At 40.5% G+C, this 11514-nt stretch overlaps 1 long non-coding RNA gene across 2 annotated transcripts in view; it reads left to right on the top strand.

Moving 5' to 3' along the window:
- The first annotated feature begins 2585 nt into the window (after window positions 1–2585).
- Window positions 2586–11514, top strand: part of LOC112656523 (uncharacterized) — a 95340-nt gene continuing 86411 nt past the window's right edge. For both annotated transcript variants that reach the window (XR_003134377.2, XR_003134376.2), the window contains exon 1: window positions 2586–2853. This is a non-coding gene — a long non-coding RNA (uncharacterized LOC112656523). The remainder of the gene's footprint in view (window positions 2854–11514) is intronic.

Here is an 11514-nt window from a genome sequence, read left to right as displayed (position 1 = left end):
TTGGTAAGCTGGACTTCATTAAAATTAAACTTCATCAAAACTTCTGCTCTGCAAAAGATGCTCTCAGAATAAGACAAGCCATAGACTGAGAGAAAATATCTCTAAAAGACATATCTGATTAGATACTGTCATCCAAAATACACAAGAAACCATTAAGAGTCAACAATAAGAAAACAATTGATTAATAATGAACAAAAGATCAGAACAGATACCTCACCAAAGAAGGTCTACAGATGGCAAATAAGCATATGAAAAGATGTTTAATATCATATTATTAGGAAACTGCAGATTGAAACAACAAAATACTACTACATACCTATTAAAATGGTGAGTATCCAAAACACTGACACATAAAGTGATGGCAAGGATGTGGAGCGACAGGAACTCTCATTCATTGCTGTTGGGGATGCAAAATGGTACAACCACTTTGGAAGACAATTCGGCAGTTTCCTACAAACCTAAACGTACTCTTACAACTTGACCTAGCAATCACATTCTTTGAAATTTACCCAAAGGAGCTGAAAACCTGTATCCACACAGAAACCTGCACATGTATATTTAAAGCAGCTTTATTTATAATTGCCCAAACTTGGAAGCAATTAAGATGTCCTTTAGTAGGTGAATGGATAAAAAATGGATAAAAAATGATACACCCCAACACTTAAATAGTATTAGACAATAAAAAGAAATAGGTATTAAGCTATGAAAAGACAAGAATCTTCAGCGCATATTAAGTGAAAAAGCCAATCTGCAAATGCTAATTACTGTATGATTCCAACTTACAACATTATAGAAGAAGCAAAGTATGAAGACAGTTATAGGTAGGTAGTTGCCAGGGGTTGGGGAAGGGGCTGGTATGAGGACATGGAGCAGAGAGGAATTGTAGGGCAGTGAAACTTCTGTATGATACTATAATGGTGAATATATGTCATTATGCATCTGTCAAAACCCATAGAGTATACAACACTAAGAGCGAACCAAGTGTAAAAAATGGACTTTGGGAGATAATGATGTGTCTGTGTAGTTTCATAAAAGGTAACAAATGTACCACCTTGGTGTGGGATGCTGATAGTGTGGGAGGCCGTGTATGGGAACACTTTCCTCTCAATTTTGCTATGAATTTAAAATTTCCCTAAAAAGAAAGTCTATTTTTAAAATTTGTGCTAGGCATTTGATGAGTTTGAGAGCAGAGATTATGTTTCAAACAGAAAAAAAAAATTCCTGTGTTAGTGAATGGAATGCTTTTTTTTTTTTTTTTAAGAATAAATGTTATGTTGAAACACAAATGGATTTAATTAAAGAATATGCAAGACAAGTTATGGTAAAAGCTTTGGGGATTAAATTCTATAAAAGTATGTAAAACTAGTGTTAATAGAAGTGGTTTAGTAAATGTTAAGGATCAAAATTTTTACTTTTTTTGGCGGGGGGGAAGTCTATGGAGAATACTGTTTGAAGATACATTCAGATAAGGCTTAATTGTGTGTGTGTGCCCGTATTTTTTTTTTTTTTAAGATTATATTTATTTATTCATGAGAGAGGCAGAGGTAGAAGCAGGCTCCATGCAGGGAGCCTGATGCGGGACTTGATTCCGGGTCTCCAGGGTCACGCCCTGGGTCAAAGGCGGATGCCAAACCGCTGAGCCCCCCAGGGATCCCCCTGTGTGTGCTTTTTTATTGAGAGTTCATTTCTGCACAAATGCTAAGAGGAGAATGCTAAGGGGTGGTGGTTTGAGTTTTTGCCCTCTCACCAAGAAATGGGGTAAAGGCTCTGGCAATGAAGGATGTGCGAGGCTATTCACCCGCGAGAGTAAGAGGCCTACGACGTCCTCACCAGGCAGCGCTGCTGAAGGTCAGGTCTGAGCGGGAGCAGCTGGACGGTCCATCCGGCCCACGGACCACGCGGGCCAGGCCTTGCCTCTAGGTGCGCCCTGGTCCTGCGCCTGCGCGGGCTTCTGCACGCCGGGCGGGGGGCGGCCTAGGGGACCCTCGGCCCCGGCGCTGGGAACAGGCTCTGTGAGCCGCGGCTCGGGGCCAGTCGTCCAGCTTGCTCCTCCAGTAAACACGTGCACACATTCCAGGGTCCCTGGAGAGCTGCCCACGCTGGACAGACGGCTCAGAGGAGCCCATGCGCGCAGGCGGCAGGTGGACACTGAGGCTGCCCTGGGGCCACGTGCCTGAGAGCCGGGTCAAAGCCGGTTCCTGGGTCCTCCCCGTGTCCCGGGCCCGGGCGTCCGCGGGCAGGGCCGGTCGTGGTCCATCAGCCCAGGGGCTGTCCGCAGAGCAGTCCGCGCGCCAGGCGAGCGAGCCGCCGCTGGAAGAGGTGGCGGCGCGCCCGCGTCCCAGCGCCAGCTTCCGTCCGCCGGTGCTGCCCCGCAGGCCGCGTGCCGTGGGCGCCCGTGTAGGTCCGCACGTCGAAGCCGCGCCCACCGGCCTGCAGCGCCGTCCCGCAGCAGCTCCCCGCAGCTCCGCCGGAAGTCCCGGCCCCAGCAGGAAGCGCCCCCGAGGCGCGAGGCCGTGACGCCCACGTCCGGCGTGCGTGCCCCACGGCAGCCCCTCCAGGCGCCCTCTCCACGCACGCGCCGCGTACTCACGCGAGAGGAAGCGGGGCCGCCACGGGCGGTGGGCAGAGCCGAGCCCCGTGGGGCTGCGGCCGTACCTCCCTCCCGCTCGCCCCTCAGCGCACCCTTGGCCTTCAGCCCCCTGGTGAGAGCAGATAGTGGAGCAGCAGGTCCCTGTGGTGCCCCGAGGTGCCATGGCCCCCACAGGCCGCAGGGCGTTGCAGGCCCACAGATAGGCCCCCGCGGAGGCGGGCATGGCGGCCGGCCGGCCTACTTCCGGCTTCTGCCCAGGGCAGGTAGGGAGACAGTCAGGGGAAGGGCAGAAGCGCGCCTGAAAGAGAGGCAGTGGGTGGGCAGGTGTGCTGGGTGGGTTTGCGCGTGACGCTGGGGCCTGAGCAGCAAGAAGGGAGGTGGTGGGTCGACCTTGGCCCCGGACACGGTCTTTGAGCCACTGAGACGCCTGTGCGGGCAGAGGGGAAGCGCAGAGCCCCGGGGGACCCGCCGCGCCGACCTGTAAGGTGCGCGTTCGCATCCGTGGGTCCCAGAGTGCGCGCGCTTCCGAGCGCCTTGGGTTGGGAGAGCTGTCATTCCGCACTTGGGCGCACATCCGCCGCGCTCTCGTGGCGTTATCATGTGTCTCTCTTGGGCCCGCCTGTGGCCTTTGGGATTCCTCTTCACTTTCTGGCTCTTGCTTTATGTATGCCATTTCCACCTCTGCTTGGAATTTCTTCACTGATGTCTGGGTGCCCCTAAGCCCCTAAGCACAGCTCCTGTCCTTGCAGCATTTGGCGAACGTCTCCACTGGGGGAGAGATGACATTCCTGAGGGAGGAGCTGGTGGGGATTGATCCACCACCAACATTTCCAAGCAGTGATTGGCCGAATAGTCAGGTCCCGTTCAAATACTAGAGGGTTCAACTCTCTATTTTTTTTTTTCTTTTCTTTAAACCACGGTTGTCATCTCACTGGATTGTCACGCATTTGTAAGAAATTATATAGGAATATTCTCATGTACCATTTTACTCACTTTCCTGGAAAATTGCAGTACAGCGTCACGGCCAGGATCCGGACCTCCGTATGCACAGCTCATTTCCTCACTGCAAGGATCCCTCTGATTGCCTTTTCATCGCTGTATCACCTCCCTCCTGCCCCATTACGGTACTGCCTGGCAACTACCAAGCTGTTCCCCATTTCCAGAATTCTGCTATTTCGAGAATTCTCTATACATGAAAACTTATAGTATATATCTTTGGGGAACTAAATTTTTCCTTCGACATCTTTCTCTGGAGATTCATTCAGAGTGTCCTCTTTATAAACCCTAACCACCTGTGTTCTGCTTTGGGAAGTGAGTTTCCCAGTGGTACAAATGTGTCAATACTCTGTCTCCTTCTTATTTGCTGAATAATATTTACGGTATGGGTTGCCACAGTCAGTTTAACCATTCACCCTTTAAAAGGACATTTGGGTTGTTTCTCGTTTTTGGCTGTCACAGAACATGCTGCTGTGAACATTCCTGTGCCAGTTTTTGCAAGAACCTAGGCTTTCATTTCTGTGGTAAGTGTAGAATTGTGATTGCTGGGTCTTTGATGGTTGCTAATTTAATGCAACAGAAATGCCTAGCATGTTTTCCAGAGTGACTGTACCATTTTATATCCCCACGGTTTTATATTCCCAGCAACGTATGAGTGATCAGTTTCCCTCTCTAGGGTCTTCAAAGTCTCTTACCTTCACTACAAACAGAAGTGGGGTTTATATTGGTTTAACAATTTGCCTAAAATCAATTATTTGTTCTTAATACCAAGAAATCAAATAGAAATTATTCAGTAGTGCATACCTGAAATTTTTATTTTATGAAAACCAAGTGCTTTATTTCTGTATTGCATTTTAAAGGTATTAACTAAATAATAGAACTAAAATCAGTTTAGAATGACTTATATAAGTACCTTCTGTTAATACTCTGTTATTTTATGGACATGCTACCCTTTCTCTGTGGGAGATTTTCCCACTTCCAGCTTAAAATGAAGACAAATATTTTTAAACCAATATGATGGTATCTTAAAGAGGGCCCTATCATGCATCTTAAAAACACGTATATATGGATAACCCATATAAAGCCATATTTATTAGGCTATTACTGCAGTTTTTATATGCCTAAATTTTAACTACAAGAAATTAAAATTTTAATAAAATTAGAGGAAAGAGATCAATTTCAATTTTTTTCTTAAGGAGCTGAGTTTTTTTTTTGCAAAGGTAAAGAGCTTGGCTTTGTCTTCAGAGCATAAGTGAAATACTGTTATTGAGAACACACCTGAAATAAATTTACTGTCTCAGTTAAGTTTTTAAAAAGAGTTTTCATCTACTTGTTTGTTTATTCACATTGATTTTTAAAAATCTGTTAACTGACAGATTTGCATTTCCTTTTGTGTTGCATAAACACAACTTTGAAAGACATTGCTTTGTATTGTAGTCATAAGTACAGAAACATCAATTTAGGACCATTGTATGTTAAGCAGATAGAAAAAGATATGAACATTTACCTTATTTAACTCATTTTCCAATAATGACCATTTTTCAACTGTTTTGTTTCTGATCCCTAAAATTCTTTATCAATAATATAAAATCTGCATCATGTTCAGTTTAAAATAATATATCCCCATGTGAGCTTATATTTTTCTTTTTTAGTATTCATTAAACTTACAAATAGATGACCTTAAGAATTTTTAAATAGAGAAGTATAAACAAATAATCAAAATCTTTACTTCTGGTCATTCTCAGGAATTGAATGTGTATCCACTGGGACCTCTATATCTTTACAAACAACATTTTTCATATATTTCATATATTTCATCCATGTCAGGAAGCAGTGAGAGGAGCCAGAAACTACAGGCATGTGACTGGATAGGTATGTGAAGAGCTCTTAGATTTTATCTGTAGGTCTCATCACTATTTGCTCCTTACTCCTAATGAAGAGGAGTAAGAATTAGTTGTCTTGCCTTTTCCAGTGTGATTCTATAATTAATTACTCTGGTATTTTGTACAGTCTAGTCATGCTTTTTGTAACTCTGAGCATGGAGAACCCTTGAAAATCCCTTGGAAAACCAGATCCCCTTTCCTTCTACTAAGGATAGTTGAGGCCATAGTTTCCCTGCGTGATTTCCCCAATGATCAGATCCTGTCTGCTTTTTCTCTTCTAGTCTTCTCTCAAACTGTCATTAGAATCTGTTTTTTTTTTTTTTTTCTAGTACTGCTAATTTTTATTTAATTATTTTCCCTGTAACTTTAGCGTGACCAGGATCAAGAGCAAAATAGGGAATTGTGCTGTTCTCACATCTTGAACTGAATCCCATTCATTATTTGATTATAGAAATGAGTACATGATTTTACACAATTAATTTTTCCTTGCTGAGACTGTTTCTGCAAAGTATTGTTGGTGGCATGGGTTTGAGGAAAATTAATGGTTTCTAAGGTGATTTTTACCTCTTTACAACATATGACTCTATGAATCTATGATTAGAAAGTTACAAATTGTTAGTACATTATGTTAACAAAACTTTTTTTTTTAATCCTAGTGGTCTTTTATAACCCTGTGACCCTCCAAATATGTTCCTATACCTCAACTATAAAGAAATACTAGTTGAAAAGGAGGAAGGAAAGGAAGGAAAGCAGACAGAAAAATTAAAAAATTAAGGTCATAGGGTTTTTTTAAAGTATGCGTCTAATTTGGGTCTATAATCTAATTGCTTGTCTTTCTCTTAGCTTTGAAGCTTGGTGTATAATACTACTTCTTTTTTTTTTTTTTTTTACCTTTGTCCAGTAGTAGATGTGATTAAGTGTTAGCATCAAAATGTATGTCATGAAACAAAAGTGTCCAATTAAATATCAGGAATTGTTATTTATTCATAAAATAAAAAGAATGGCATAGATGAAGAGGAAATAAAACTTTCTTGAGATGGGCAAGAGATTTAGATAAATGTTTATGCCCCCTCCTCAAAGAAATAACAATTTCAGATTATTAAGACAGGACTGAGCCCAGATATTACAAAGTATTATTTGGTGGGGAAAGAGAAGTGTATATAAGATCTATGAAGATGCTCACAAAATGGTTCTAAATGAAATTTTAAGTATCAGGCACATCCTGCCTATAAATTATACTATAATAGATTTACTGCTAAGTTTTTCTGGGTTTAAAAGTTAAAATTATTCTCCATTTAGGAGTTAAAGATTAAACCAGTTGGAGGATAATTAACATAAGGAAGAAAAATGATAACCTTAAGAGACCGAGATTCAAGATTTAGAAGTTTAGGGATCCCTGGGTGGCTCAGTGGTTTGGCGCCTGCTTTTGGCCCAGGGCGGGATCCTGGAGTCCCGGGATTGAGTCCCACGTCGGGTTCCCGGCATGGAGCCTACTTCTCCCTCCTCCTGTGTCTCTGCCTCTCTCTCTCTCTCTCTCTCTCTCTCTGTCTATCAAAAATAAATAAATAAATCTTTAGAAGTTTAGTAGATAGAATGATGATCTCATTGACTAGAGAGGCCTTTCCTGACGATCCTGTCAATAGTTCCTTCTCTTACTCCATTGCTTGAGCTCTTTACCCAGCTTCACTTTACATTTGCCACTACTTTGTGACATTTCAGTAGTTATTTGTTTATTATGTACCTATCCCATCACAATTTAAGCTCCGTGAGGAAATTGCTTGTTTCTGTTTGTTGTTATACCCTCAGTTCTTTTTTTTTTTTTTTTTTTTTTTTTTAGGTATACCCTCAGTTCTGAGGACCACACTGTGTATGTGGCTAGTTCTCGATAGTTATTTGAATGAAAGAAGGAATAAACTACAGGAGTGATTTTAAAAATACTTTAATGGTAAAAAAATAAATAAATAAATAAAAATACTTTAAGTAGTTGGGGTAACTGGGTGATGGGCACTAAGGATGGCACTTGATGGGATGTTATATGTTGGCAAATTGAATTTAAATAAAATATTAAAATACTTTAAGCACCCATCTAATGCTGGAATTGCCTAAATAACACATCTGCTGGAATAACACATCTACAGTATGTTACTGTGTCATTCACTTTAGTTCTGGGGAAGCTTCTGCTTTCCATGGCAGTCCATTTTGTCCTTAGAAAAATTGAACATGAAAAACATGTCTCTGATTAAAAGTAAAAAGATCTTATTTTGTTCTTTGAACTAGTAAACTGCAATGGTAATTGTTCTATTATATGGCAGTCTTTAATATATTTGGATACAATTTGGATACTATTAATCTCCTAAGAGATTTTTAGGTCTCTTGTTATTGGCTCTCAATCTCTTTAATTATTACTACTAAGGAATAGTTTCTGTTCTGTATTAGCACATGGCTTTTTCTTCAAATAGGCATAGTTACACAATAAAAAAGACAATTCAGAAGTATGTAACTCTGGCCTAATGAGAATTTCCTTAAATGGTAATAAATCCCTGTGGGAAAATACTCACCTTCCCCTTCCAAAAAGCAGTAAGCCTTTGGTTCTAGGGTCCTCTTTTCCAGTGGATTCTTAACTCTGCAAATGCAGGAGGAGGAACTAAGGAGGCAAGAGTTGCTTCATCCACTCACACTTATCTTTGATGTCATTTATGTTTTTTTGCTGTTCTTTTCTTTGCTAGTTTAGCAAAAATTTCAGTATTGTCATATTCAAGTTATCATTTATATCAGTTTTTTTAAGTTAGTATTAATTTATTTATCCACGAGAGAGGCAGAGACATAGAGGGAGAAGCAGGCTTCTCACAGGGAGCCTGATATAGGACTTGATCCCTGAACCCAGAATCACAGTGTGAGCCGAAGGCAGATGCTTAACTGCTGAGCCACCCAGGCGTCCCTCATATACATCAGTTATTAAAGCCAGATCAGTTTTTGTGGTTGATCCTAGTTTATAAGTCTTGTCTCCTATCTCAGTTACTCTCCTTAACAGTACATTACGAGTCACAAATGGCATTCAAAATAAACCAAAATTTTCAGGTGTGACTTGATAAACACAATTTCAGGCTTGGATTATATCCTCTTTTATTCAATTAATGCTGCCTGAAACCTAATCTCCTTTTGTGGAGAATCCATCATGCTCCTGACTCACCTTGACCTTACCTTTGGTATGTATTGTCTCTTGTGTCCCAAACCTATGTCATTGGCTTTTTGAACTTGAGAGCAAATCCCAAGATTTACTCCTATTAGATTTATTCAGTTGCTCCAGCTGGCCAAGGGTTTTAATCCCATTGCTATAGCCTGTCAAGATCTTTTTGGATTCTAATCCTTTCATCCTGGTTAGGCACTGTCCCACTCAGCAATCTGTAAACCAGGCTTTGATAAGCAGTTCTATATTTGCAAATCAGTAGTAAAAGTGCTGAACTGGGTAGGATGGAGTAAAGAAACTATGGTGCACATACAGCTTCTTTTGGGTTTTCATTTATCTGATTTTCAGTAGACTTCATGTTTGTTTAACCTGTTATTGATCCACATAATTATCTTTGCTTCAGGCCATATTTCTCCATACTGTCCAAAAGGATCTCCAGAGGACTTGTGGCAAACACTTTCCTAAAGTGCTTATAGACAAGGGGTACCAGGTTTTACAGATTTAATGGCATAGTAACTTCATAAAGGTGTGCAGGATATTCTCCCAGACTCTTCCAACTCACTCTCCACCCTGCTTTGTGCCCCAGGAAACTGTCCTCCATGGATTATATTAACTGGTTAACTAGATTCCATTGTCCTGCACTGGCAGGAATTGTAGAAGGGAAGGAAAAGAATGAGATTAAGGTATGTATTTTTCCAGATCCCTTTCTTTGCAGCCACAGGTAATCAGTGGCTTAGTATAAGTGGCTTAGTCTTTCTACCAATAGCTCTCCTTCAGCTAAAGATATGGCTACAACTCTCTTCAGGGTCTCCTGCTTATTTCCCTCCTTTCTGCTTGAAACCTAAGGATCAGAGACGGTGGCAGTGGGTTTGCAGCCTGTGTAGTCAACAGGGCCCAAAGCTTGGCTTAGTGCTCTTTTGAAAAGTCTTGAAATTTTTAATAAATTATGAATAAAGGGCTCTGCATTTTCATTTTGCCCTTGGCCTCACAATTGTGTAGCCAGTCCTATATTGGGTGGTACTAGTACTCTGCAGTTGCTTCACTATCCCTGTAAACTTCCCTTAACCATAGCCCATCTTCTTGAAGAGTCCCCTTTAAGAATCTTCCTGAATTTCCCTCTGGTTGTGTATGTTCCATGCCAGGACCCCAACTGCACAAAAAGAAATTAGACAACTTTGATTTATTGGCTCCTACTGATTATTGCTTCTTTTGGTTTCCTGAACATAAACTTAGAATCTATATAAAAGATTCTAAAATCTTAGCTTAAATCAGTATAACTCTTATCTCTAATTTTTTAAATCTCCTTTCATCCCAGTTTGCAAAATTGGATAATATTGGCCTATCTCCAGTTTTATTCCCCTTTATTGTTTTTGATAGCCCCTCAAAGTTCACTGGCAATGTTTGGTTCAATGATCTAGTTTGCAAGTCCCCAAGAGACCTTTAGAGAGAATTCAAGACCAGAAGTTTACCTTTCCTTCCTGCGTTAGAACTCCAGTGAATTCTCTCTTAATAGTATGAATGTTTTGCTTTTTCTCAGTCCAAAGAAAAGTTTGCTTTCTCTTTTCTCATCAGTCATTAATGGCCCCCAACAGAGCACATTTTCTTCCTTACCTTCTACTTGCTCTGATCAAAGCATAAAAGCTTGATTGATTAATTGATTGATTGATTGGTAAACCACAGTTTATTTGGTGCCAGAGACTTCCAGAATCTATCAATTTTGTGCCACTCCCTAATAGGAATTCTTAGCTGTGTTTCTTTCATCTCATCTTTTGAGCATGTTGATAAGATGAAGATATTAACAGACAAATTTAGAGACTTTGGTTGGGGCACACTTACCTATAACTCTGAGAAGGAAGAATTTCTTATTATTCATACATTTTTAGGGCTAGGCTTAACAAAGAAAGACCAAATTAACTTTTAACAGAAAAATTCCTAGAAAAAGAAGTGGTTATAGGCATTCAAGTTTGGACTAAAAAGTGGAAGGGTTTTAGAGAACAGTTAAAGGGAAGAATCTAGAAAGATGGTTAGTGTTATGGAAGCATCTACCATAAAAGTGGATGAAGAGTAAAGAGTTCTATATAATTTTCATATAGCATGTCTTAAGAGACTTCCATAAAGATACAAAGTACTTTTCCATGATTTGTTGGCAGCTGCAGGGTTGCATACACCAGCATGCTCAGGCTAGCCATGAGATGGGCCAGTGATATTTAGATTATATATATATCTCTTCAGAATCTGAGCTCAGCAACCACATTGGTTTCTGTAGAATATCTGGACTTTTTCTTTCTCTGTGGCTTCATTTGCAATTGCACAGTTAGAATTACATTTATGTGAACTCTTGGAATCCTCTTAATATCTCCTAGAATTAACTGACATTGTACTTTCTGGCATAAAAAATCAAGCCTATCTTTTTTTTTTCCTAAGTTAATAATTAAAATTTTTTAGCCAATATTTTAAATTTTATTTACTCCCTCTACTGTTTCTCCAAAAGTTCACATTTAGTGGAAGTGGAAGTCCACACTCAATGGAGGTACTCATGTCAAAACAGAGTGACTGACTCCTTTCACTATGAGATGAATAATGTCATACTGTAGTGGTACTTACCAAACCCAGACTAAGTAAATGTCCTGTTATTGATAGTAGCTAGACTTTCCTGTAGACTATTATAAAGTACCAAAGCTCTGTGTGGCCATTTAAATTGTGTGTGCATGAAGATAAAATGCTATTTTAACTGTTACTTGCTTTTAGTAAGCAGTGTTTCTTACCTCCTAAAAGAGTAGCATGTAATGAGACTGTTATCTCTATGTAACAATTCTATATTAACACTTTAGAGTAAATTGAAGATGCAAAAAAGTGTC

Source organism: Canis lupus, chromosome 37 (assembly GCF_003254725.2).
Source record: "Canis lupus dingo isolate Sandy chromosome 37, ASM325472v2, whole genome shotgun sequence".
NCBI classification, from domain to species: Eukaryota; Metazoa; Chordata; class Mammalia; order Carnivora; family Canidae; genus Canis; species Canis lupus.
Note: the sequence above shows the minus strand (reverse complement) of the source record. Positions and strands in the feature narration are given on the sequence as shown.